The following is an 11,070-nucleotide window of genomic DNA, read 5'->3' on the forward strand; positions in this document are numbered from 1 at the left end:
CCAACCGCCATTGACAGTTAAAGGAGGAAGGTTAGCAAAGATACAGAACATAAAATATGATAATAATAAAAAAAAATTAATTGTACACAGAGAGCACACTGCTTTCTGACATGACATGCTGGACCTCTCAGCTAGACAGTACTCCCAATTAAGATCACTGTGAATATTTTCTAACAAGCACCAGGCGGGCCGTCACCATGTTACTGTGTGATAGTGAGAGAGCCAGGGTGTATACATGCTGAGGGGAAGGCCTTTAGTATGATGGTGATACAGAGTGACTATGAACATCTATTTCCCAACATTTTGTGGAATCTCCTACCTTATTTTTAATTTTTATTTTTGAGTGTGTGTGTGTGTGTGTGTGTGTGTGTGTGTTGGGTGCTTTTGTGAATATGTTTTTTATGAAATGCTTTCCGAGACCCTCTCCAACTTTCCTACCTCCCTGCCTGTCTTGTTTAGCTTCCAGTTGTCATAGAAACCTTTTGGCCTTTATAGCATAAGTTTTGTCTAGGGTTGCCAATGATGCTCATCTCCATAGTAACTGACTTTTTAAAAAAAAAAAGAAAAAGAGAAAAGATTCAAACCTTCCAACACGAAGTGTGACATTTACTTACAGGCACATTGCTTGTGCATTTTCTGGGACATTGTGTATTGAGTATTTATGGCTTTATCTGTTCCCACATACATCACTACAGAAATGTTTCTCTCCCATATTCTCATGCGGGTTTTTAAACCTACGCTATGGCCAAATATCTTCCCACATTGATCACAAAAGAAAGGTTTCTGTCCTGTGTAGATTAAGATGTGAGTGTTTAAACTTGATTCATTACAAATTATCTTTTCCACAAAGATCACAACAGGACAGTTTTTGTCCTGTGTGGATCGTCATGTGTTGATTTATAGCCAAATCTTTTTCCACATAAATCACAAGAGTAAGGTTTCTGTCCAGTTTGGATTCTCTTAAGTATATTTTACGGTCTTCGCAGCTAATCCTCACTCCTGTCTGTACTTTTCTTTGTGAGTCAACATTTTTCTTCTCTGTAAAACACGCATTATCCTCAGAGGTTGAAGACTCCATTTATGAATGTGTCACGTGTTTCTGAGGAGAGCGACCATGAATAAAATGATCAGTACTCTCAGATGAGCTAACAGGTTTGCTAACAATGTTTTTATCTGACTCAGGGGCTTTGTTCCCCTTGCAGACATTGTGCCTGTCTGCATCATCGTCCTCTTCCTTATCCTCAGCGCCTGTGGAAATGGAACCATCTCCACGATTTTGTCTAGTGATAGATATTCCCCCATTATTCTCTTCTGGAAGCTCACTGTCTTTAATTTGGTCTTGATAAGAGGGGGTTGTTTATCATTTTCACTCTGTATTGGCCTGCCAATGACTGGAAACCTGATAGCATTGATCTCCTCCTTCCTGTTGAGCTGCTCCGCCCCCAGACTGATGCAGACTCCATCCTGTTTCTCCTCCAGGTGGTGGAGCTTGGGGTCATGCAGGTCAGCACAAAATCCGTGACATTCAGGGGCTCTTTCTTTAATCGTCATCATCTGCTTAACATCTGCAGAAAACATTGAAGCACATTATAGATATTAGAAAAGGTCACTTGAGTGAAATGCTCATCCTCTCTGGTTAAGTAAAACAAATTGCTTCTTTAAAGAAGCTTTGGAGCAAAGATTTGTCTTGTGTTCCAGCTTGACTTCTTTCTCCTCTTTGTTTGAGTTGTTTCTGTAATCTCTCCCACAGCTGCACCCTCCGTTTGAGATGTTGTCTCCTCCAATGGGACTCCTGAAGCAAAGCTTCACTGTAAGTAAAAAAGGGGCGAGCTAGATGAAGTCCTGGCTTGTGACAGCAGGGGCAGATTTAATAAAGTAGGCAAACCGCGTGGGGGAAAAGCTATGTATGGTGTGTCAGTAAACAGTAAAACAAACAGCAAAGGTTATGTGGATCAACCATTTATTCGAAACAAGAAATGCAAATGCAAACTTGCTAGTTTAAAAAGCTGCAGACTGTGCAACTCAACGCATTCTCACCTTGCCAGCAAGCTGGTATTACATCTAAGAAACTAATTCTTGACATTTTTGTCTTGGTGACTCTTTTTGACGACAAATTTTTCTAACACTTTCAATATTATGTGTTTAAATATCTGCAACTCGGTTTCCAATAATGAAGTAGATGTCATGTTGTAGTGGTTTCACCATTTACAAGGAAATCAGAGTCACAACTCGTGGCATTTTTTGGTACGGTCATTGTGGGCAGTTGCCCATTAGAAAAGGGGCCTACACATCCCCAAATGAAATATATAGAAATGATCAGTCTGTTGTGTCCAAACTAAATCTACTGTTACTTTTAAGAACGAGAAGGTTGATTCCTCACATGTTCAGTTAAGGTTCCCTGTTTCCTGCTGACATTATTGAAACTGGCTTACATACTTTGTGTGGGACTGCATTCATTTATTTGGTTGATGGCTGGCAGAAGGGACAGCCTGCCCAGGAAAACCCGTCATTTGAGAACGTGCGCTGGCTTTCCCACCACTGACGATGATCAAAGAAATATTTTTGCTAGAAAAATTAATTGTTAAAAAGAGTCACCAAGACAGACATCCCCAAAATTAGTCTCTCTAGCTTTATTACTTGCTCACTGGCAAGTGATAGGTCAAAACTGTCCTTGTGTGCTACGGCTTCTGCTCATGTAACCTGTACGCATAAATCCAGCCTTGGCTACAAATATTTAATCTCTCCTTGAACTTTTGCCTCAGGGTGTTTCTGATGCCACACTTTTCTGTACAGGGAGCAAAGAGCAGAAGTGAGCAGAATACGTTTTGTGACTAAAAGAAAGGGTGGGGGCGGAGAGAAAAGAAAAACGAGACGACAGTCAGTCAGAGACAATCAGGGAAAAGTGGACAAACAAACACCTGGTTTGTTTTCTCCCATGTGCTTTCATACAACACCTTCATGGTACTCAGAGCTGCTTTGTTGGTTTTACCTCTCTGATTTGCGCAGTTGGAAGCTGGAAGGCCACAAGGTGAAAAAGGGTAAGAGGATAATGAAAGTTACAAAAAATAATTACGATTAGCCTCCACTTAGAGAGAGGTCGCAGAGACTGCGATGAAAAGCAGGGGCAACATTTCTCACAGATTAATCGGTTAATAACGGATGTCGCAGTCATCAGCAGTTTGAGTGTATTCGCAGAGATAAGAGCTGCTGCAGAGACAGACAACAAGAGGGGCTGGTGGGTGGACGTGTGAGACAGAAGGAGAGAGGAAAAATAATGAAGGCAGAGAAAATTGTAGAAAATGGTGCAGGCAAATATTTCAGATTCTAACTCCGGTTGATTCAATCTGTTGTTTTGACAGTCGGCAAGAGACAGAGAGAGTGCTGGAAACTACGAATCAGCCGAGAAGGAGGCACGATGAGGGCTAACGCAAGAGAGGACCAGACAGTGAGGGAGGACGATGAAGGAAAAGGGGTTCGTGGGCGGATGTGAGAGCGAGCGGCGATGGAGGGGAGACCGGGGGAACGAGAGACGTGGGGTTGAACCGGCGAGGAGGAGAGAGGACACTGAAACGTCAGGAGAGTTGCTGAGCGCACTTGCATATTTCATCTCAGTTGAGCCAAAGAGCAGAAGCTGTGAGAGCGAATAATGAAACAGGGGAAGCCTGAGTGAGGGAACAGCTTTGCACTGACTAATACTCGTTACTATAGCAGCGATTTAGCATCAGGGTTGGAGAGTGGTTACATAAGAGTGGCCAGCAGCATCCTTCATTAAATTTGCACTCTCGCATCTTGAGTCCCGATCAGCTCATCAAGACTCTGCTTACCTTGGAGATGGAGGCTGGGGAGGCTTTTTTAGCCTTCTGCACACTTTGATGTCATCGTGCAGGTCTAATCTTTTAATCCCCGACTCCGAGATACAGCCCTGATTCTCATGAGCCACAGTTATTAGTCTCTGCTCTGCTGGAAGTAAACGGGAGTAACATTCCAGCCACAAGCGTGAACTGTTGGATGCACAGTTCTCTGTACAGATGTGCAAGAAACGACCCCATAGTTCTGTTGGTTGTGCACCTTGAAAACATTTACCTGCATCTGTATATAGATCAGGGCAACTAGCTTTTCAATAAAGAAATATAGTGATTAGATGAAAAATCAGAACTAGAGAAAGGAGTTTACGGAGAAACCAAGCAGGAATCTCCCTGCTGCAAAATCAACAACTTTAAGTTTGTGTTACACTTGCAGCCGCCCATAAGAACGACCCCAATCCTTTGATTGAGCTATTTGACCACAAATAGTGTCAATGTGTCACCACTGCATGGTGTTGAAGGCATTTATGCTGAGGGCCTATTTTGCTGGCAGCGATATTTACCCACAAAGAGGATGGACTCTCGAACTTCAGTTCAGATTGATATTTAGACGATTAGGACAATGGGGAAACAACTGGTTGTTCCAACAGGACAATGATTCCAGTGACAGATCCGAGCTGTGTCTGGAACAGATAACGTGGGCGCAAAAGGTCAGCGCCAGAGTGCACTTGAAATTTAACAAATTTCCTGCCATCATTTTTGTGTCAGCTGCTCCTTTGCTTTCTAAACATCGCCTACAGAAAGTGGCTTAATGAAAATTGCGTGTTTTACAGAACAGAATGTAACCTGGCAGTTCGAAGTCAATTTAGCAGCTGTTTTTTTTTTGTTTTTTTTTTGTGTGTGTGTTTTTTTTCCCCTTCTCCCGCTGGCAATCTGCACTTTATCTCAGTGACTGGAGCATCAGTTATGGAACACCTGTCCCAGTGGGGCATGCTGTTTTTAGATAAGCAATAAAATGTTTTCACATAATCAGCATTAGTGTAGATAGTCTTGAGAATCAAGGCTTCCTTGATTCTCAAGGATCCATATTCACCATCACCACCCCAGTTGGTTATGATGGTGAATAAATTAATTTTTAATCATGTGTTCATTTAAAAATAAAAAACAACAACAAAAAAATAACCTTCATTTGTCCATGGTCCGATCAGATGCTCTTGATGAGGGAGAGAGAGAAAGGCAGCTTTTACTTAGACGTTTTACGTAATGTTCACAAATATAAAGGAACTCCGAGGTTTTCAAAGGGTGGCTTGTAATTAAACGGTTGTCCCTTTGACATATGAGTGTGCTGCATTTTAATGCCGGCTGGCGCAGAAGCAGGTAGACCGGAGACAGGAAAGAGGAGCAGATAAAGATTTACACAGACAAAGAGTAAATCTGAATATGTGTTGACGTGTGTGTGTGCGTATGAGAGAGAGAGAGATAGAGGTGAGAAAAGAGAGACAGATTAAAAGGAAGGACTGAGAGGTTATCTCTAACTGTAATGATGCTCTTGCTGTGAGTGGGGTCATTTAACCTCAGACAAAAGGGAGGAGTGATGGGTACCAGAAAGAGGGAGAGATTGTTTTTTCTTGTTTAGTCAGGAAGGTTACAATGACACAGAGCAGAGATAATGAGAAAAGTAATAAACGGGTTCTGTTTGGACCTTTCTTGTTGCCGTACTTCATTTGTTTTCCTTCCGTATTTGACTATTCCCTCCAAAACACGTGGCGACGTGTCACTGTCACGAAATGGCAAATGGATAATGTCACTTTCCATAACAGGTAGACTCAAAAGTGCTTTAAAATGATTAAGTACGAACGCCAGAAAGTGGGAATGACAAAGGAAAAGTAAAAAAAAAAACAAGGAATGATGTTTGTTCATCTTTCAAAAATTAGGTCGTTGACACAATCAATTATTTTATTGCTGACGTTCCTTTCAGAGCTGTTCTTTAACAAATGTCCTTGATTTTACAGCAAAACCTTTGAAAAGAAAAAATCTCTACAAACTACTTTTATGAGCACATGAATAAACATTAATGAGCTTCTCGTCTCTGCAACCTTATTAACGTCAAATTGTTGTTATTACGATGCTTGCTTTTTTCCCCCTCCTATTTTTATATATGTATATTTTTGTCACTAGTACTACTTGAGTTTCCAAGAGCAGGAAGGTGGTTTTGTTTGTAGGATATCCAGGTGACATTTGGAAAGCATTAAAAAGAAATAAATTCAAAATAATTTTTTTAAACTGGTTGCAATATGGCTTCGGGACGAACATTGTCAGCAAGTTTGGAAGTGCATTAAAAAAGAGAGAGAGAGAGAGAGAGAGAAGAGAAATAATTGCGTTATAGGAATCCATCCAAATTGTTGTCGACGCCTGTTTTAATAGACCTCCCTGAACAAATTATGACTGCTTTTAAAAAGAAATTATAGTCGCTTAAGGAGAAAATTTATCAAGTATGTTGGACCTCATGGTTTCCCCCCCACAAGCAGGAGGTTTTTCGACAGTATTTATAGGCTGTTACAAACTGCAGGCCAGGCCAGAGATCTTCTCCAGAAATCGTTTTCACCTTTCAGAGTTTCCATCTTGATCTTGCGGCCATAATTCTTCAATTTGTGATCCGGGGGTTGCATTGCTGATGTAGAAACATGCTGGTGAAGTCAACAGCTTAAATGCTTTAAAAACGAGTCCTTATACCCTCAGCAGAATAAAACATTCTTTGTATATATAAGTAGTTACTGTGAATCAGATGCCGTTGAGATTGCTGCAGATCCTTCATTTGGTAATCTCAACATAATCCTAAACATTTAGATGCTGTATATTGCTTAACTGTGTGCTTAATAAAATACAAAATCCAGTTTTTGGAAGGGGAGAGAAGAAGAGGGCGAGAAGAGAAGTTGTCTATTGCCTTTGTGCATGTGCAGTCAGTGTGGAGTTGGCACCGCTTTCTTACGTCTGAGACTTTTTATTTTTATTTTTATTAATCTGAAACAAACAATACGACCAATCAACTCATGTGAGCTTCTGCATTCGTTTTCAGCTCGGACAAAACGGAAGTACGCTCCAAAGCTCCCGTTCCAGGATGAGTATTTTAATCCATATCAGGCTCGTGCAGCGTGACATGTGTGACTGCGCGATTACTGAAATTGTGCAGTGCGCGCGCCAAGCTTATCGGGAAGCCGACGCCATGACTCACAAAATACTTTTGGTTTTCCTTCCATAAAGAGCAGAACCAAAAGGCGGAGTAAAAGGTTCACTCGGTCAATATCTAGCCACCATTTCAAATAACCGAAGAGCTGACTGCTCCCAGACTGACATCGGATTGGCTCCTCAAGAGCCCCTTCTGTTCACTCTGAAATGTCTCAGCTATTAGCAAACATGCCAAGTGCTCTGGTATTGGCGGCGAAAAAGAACGCAAGACTCTTCAAGCACTCTCGAGGAATTAAAATGTCATTGGATTATTTTTTTTTATTGTTGACTGCAAGTCCTATCGAAATCCTGCAAATGCTGTGTTTCCGTTATAGGAAGCATTGTGCAATACGCTTCCTTCAGTCTTTTGCTTAAGCTTGTGACGTTTGGTGCTTCTGGTTTATAATCTGAAGTTTTGTTAGCTTTGTGGCGCCCAGATGAAAAATATTTAGATTTATCAAGCAGCAGATGCAAGAAATGCCACTGTCTGATGGGATCTGGGCATGAAATTTGTGCTAACATGAATCTGTTTGACCTAGGATGGTTACACCAACGGGACAATTACACCCCCTTGTACTTCTGCTGTAAGAATCAAAGCCTTCTGTGCGCTGGGTGTATGTGTCGGATACTCTCTTTGGTCCTCTTTCTGTAACACACACATGCAGTTCTCACACGTACACACAGAGGGGCTTTTAAGCTCTGTGTAGGCTGCTCTGTGGATAATTTATAACTGTAAATGGAGTCGTGTGTGTGTGTGCATTTGAGAGAGGGGATGTAGAAAAGACAGCAAAGGAAGGGAAACGGGAAAAGCTTTCAGGGGCACGTCTTTGCGCTGAAAAGCTAATATCGCTTCAAAATGCCTTGAAGTGGAAATTTAGATGTCATACTTCTGTGCTTTTTTATTTTTTTCTTTCCTGTGCGATTTTGTTATGTCAAAAACAGCACAGTCTCGAGTTGTGAAAAAGACTTTATTAGCCGTTTGATTCAAAGCAGATGTTCCAAAGCTGTGACTCAGAGATCCGCCGTTCCCAACGACTGATCGTGAAGGAGCTGCACATGCGCAGTGTGTGAACACATTTGCCTACAGAATAATCACTAAGTCACAGAAAACACTACAAACACAAGCTGCGAGCACAAGGTAGTTTAACGGTGGGGTATGTGTAGTTCAATAACAACCTTAATGTTATATCTAAACATATAAAAGACAAAACTTTTTCTAACTTTTGTAAAGAGCTGGGGAGTTAGGCAGTGGAAAATTTAATCTTAGATCATTTAACAGATAAATAGTTCAGTTATGGGGCCATTTTGTACCCAATGTTGCACAGATTATTATTATTTTTTTTTAAATTGAAGCTAAAGTGAAGATTAAAGCTCTGCAGTTTTTCTTCCAACAAATTCTGAAAATAGAGCAAAACAAAATGGTTTTGCTTTGTGCTAACATGAGCACGTTGTGTCTAGGTTAAAGTACAAAAATTAATACAATTTTCTCTTCAGTATTTTTTTTCTTTTTTTTGTTTTGTTCTTTTTTCTAGGTGAAAATTTGCACTCTAATCAAAAGTGCAAGAGCTGCACTTCAAAAATATAAATATATCAGTTCATGTTTTTTGTCTTTGCATTGGCTGTATAGATATTTTATTAAAGAGTTCATGTAAAGTCTTCTGTTTAAACTTTCTAATCAGTGTTACCAGGGTTGCCATTCATCCATGGTCTGCTTCACAGTTTGCCATACTAAGTGCTTGATGAGAATCCACTTTGTGTTTCTGAACATTGTGGTGCAGCAGCAGAGAAAACGGGTAAACACTGCTAAAGGACAAACCAATTAAAAACACACAAAGGAAGAATAAAAGAGAAAAACCTAAAAGGATGTAGTTGAAAAGCTTTTATTAATTGATCTTTTTCTTGTTATGTCAAAAGAGGATAGTGTGCTTTATGAAGAGTTTGATTATACATCGACTCCTTAACTCGTGTCAATGACTTTGATGTTAACAATTCTTTATTCTCAGTGCTTTAAGTATTTGGATGTGACATACAGTATCTCACAAAGCCTGTCAAGTTTAAACAGATGTGGTTGTTACACTCGATAAATGCGACAAGGCATGCAGATTAGACTGCGTTTAGCGAACAGTTTGTATCCCATTGTGAGGTAATTACTGCGGGCAGCTGAGGAACTTGCCTGTTCATTGTTGAGATAATCAAAAGAAATTCAAACCCTTTATATCTTCCACACAATCATCTTTGACTCAAAAGCTGTGCAAAATATTTTAAATAGAGACATCATTACGGTCACACTCTGATGGAGATGTGAGAAATTGAGCTCGGCGGCCTTAAAGGCTTCAGGATATCTCATATATTTCTAAATTATTGCACTTTAATGCTGCACTAAATTAGCTCGTTCCATTAAACACAACAAATCGTCCGTCATTTCTATTTAATTCAGTTTTTTTTTAGAGCATTGATTCATAGCAAATGCCTTTTTATGGTTATTTGCAAGATAAACACCCTATTTACATATGTACAGATGTGTTTAATCCAATCATGTTGACATTTTAAATACACTTGAACTGGATCCCAGTTTTGATGCAATGAAAAAGTTAGCATTAGCTTGTCTCTTGCTCATACGTTGGGTTCTTTGGTGGCCACATCAGGACTCATTGTCCCTATAATCCATAAAAGATGCTGCTCTGCGCCGAGGCTTGCTTTCACGTGTGAGTTGAAGTAAGAAAACCTCAACATGACTCTGCAACAGTTTGCACAGTCAACACAAGTCATGTTGGAGTCTCGGAAAGAAGCTGCAGAAGCCCATTTTTCAACCCACCGTCAGCATGTTTGGGCAGATTTTCGGATTCATTGGTCCATTTGGACCTCCAGTCATTTGCTTGTTTTTGCATTTTAGTCTTAGCTTGCCTTCCATCTGCCTGCGCATGACGAGAAGAGCTGTTTGTTTGGAGATGATGTGTTCCACTTTCGTGATTCTGCTGGGATGGTATTTACAGGCGAAATCAGCCACCTGTCATGTGGAAGAATGTGTGTCGTCTTCATCTGATCCCTGCGGATCTTAGACATGGATTGTTCTCCTGATAGAAGTCCACGTGAAATGTCTCTAATATGGTTTGTAAAAAAAATGGCAGTGAGATCAGTGAACCCTGGTAGGATGGTATGTGGAAGGATGATATTGTTATATGGGCTTTTTCTTGTAGTTTCTGCAAAGACACTTTACCCTGGACCCTCAATTTGTTGGTCCGATCAAATTGAGACTTTCTAGAACTTTCAGCACCAACTATTACGAGCTTCACTTGAGTGCATGTTGTTTAAGTTGCACGTATCATGAAACATGTTTGGGGAAGATGCATCATGAATTCAAACTCAAGTACATATTAAAATGATTTATAGGTGTACCTAGTGTTTCAATCAATCGAGTCTATTTGCACATTTCAGCAACAAGGCAGTTAAAGTGCTTTACATTATTAAAAAAACAACAAATATAAAAAGTCATAAACACATCATGCAGTCAACAATTGTGAAAACCAGAGAGAAACATTACATTTTAGCGAGAGCCATCATCAAAATCATCAGTTGCGTGTCGAATATATTGGTCATTGTTCCATTTATTGCGGTTCAAAAGCATCTCTGAGTTCCTTCAAAGCAAGGTTTTTAGGAACGCAGAGTTTCAGTGTAACCATTATTCTTTGAAAATGAATAGTGATTATAAAATTGTAAAGTGTTGGAAATAAATCTCTTGCCTTAATTATTTTTACAGCTGTTAAAATATCATGCTTTAAATGCGATTTAGAGTAATCATGCTTTAAATGCGATTTAGAGTAATCAGTTCATTTTTCAAATTTTGAGCTCACAACAGACTTTTCCACATGATGTCCCGCGATGACTATTGTGGGCTGTAATGTAAATGTCTAAATTTACATACATGTATTTACAAACACTGGGTGGTTATACAAATGTTGAATGAATAGAAATATAATGGCTCCTGTAAAACACTGGATTATTATAAGTGTCGTTACTGACAAACCTGCAGTATCAGTTCTTG

At 40.0% G+C, this 11,070-nt stretch overlaps 1 protein-coding gene and 1 long non-coding RNA gene across 2 annotated transcripts in view; one reads left to right on the plus strand and one right to left on the minus strand.

Moving 5' to 3' along the window:
• The window catches only part of tmem200a (transmembrane protein 200A), a 51,212-nt gene that overhangs the window by 11,174 nt on the left and 28,968 nt on the right, over positions 1-11,070 (minus strand). Inside the window, exon 6 of the mRNA XM_044105837.1 lies at positions 1,400-1,565. The gene's annotated coding sequence lies outside the window, so the exon portion shown is untranslated. The remainder of the gene's footprint in view (positions 1-1,399; positions 1,566-11,070) is intronic.
• LOC122824923 lies at positions 1,414-3,893 on the plus strand. Its single transcript, XR_006369564.1, has 3 exons — positions 1,414-1,503; positions 1,751-1,810; positions 3,360-3,893. It is a non-coding gene; the product is annotated as an uncharacterized LOC122824923 (long non-coding RNA).

The sequence above is a fragment of the Gambusia affinis genome, linkage group LG22 (genome assembly GCF_019740435.1).
Source record: "Gambusia affinis linkage group LG22, SWU_Gaff_1.0, whole genome shotgun sequence".
NCBI classification, from domain to species: Eukaryota; Metazoa; Chordata; class Actinopteri; order Cyprinodontiformes; family Poeciliidae; genus Gambusia; species Gambusia affinis.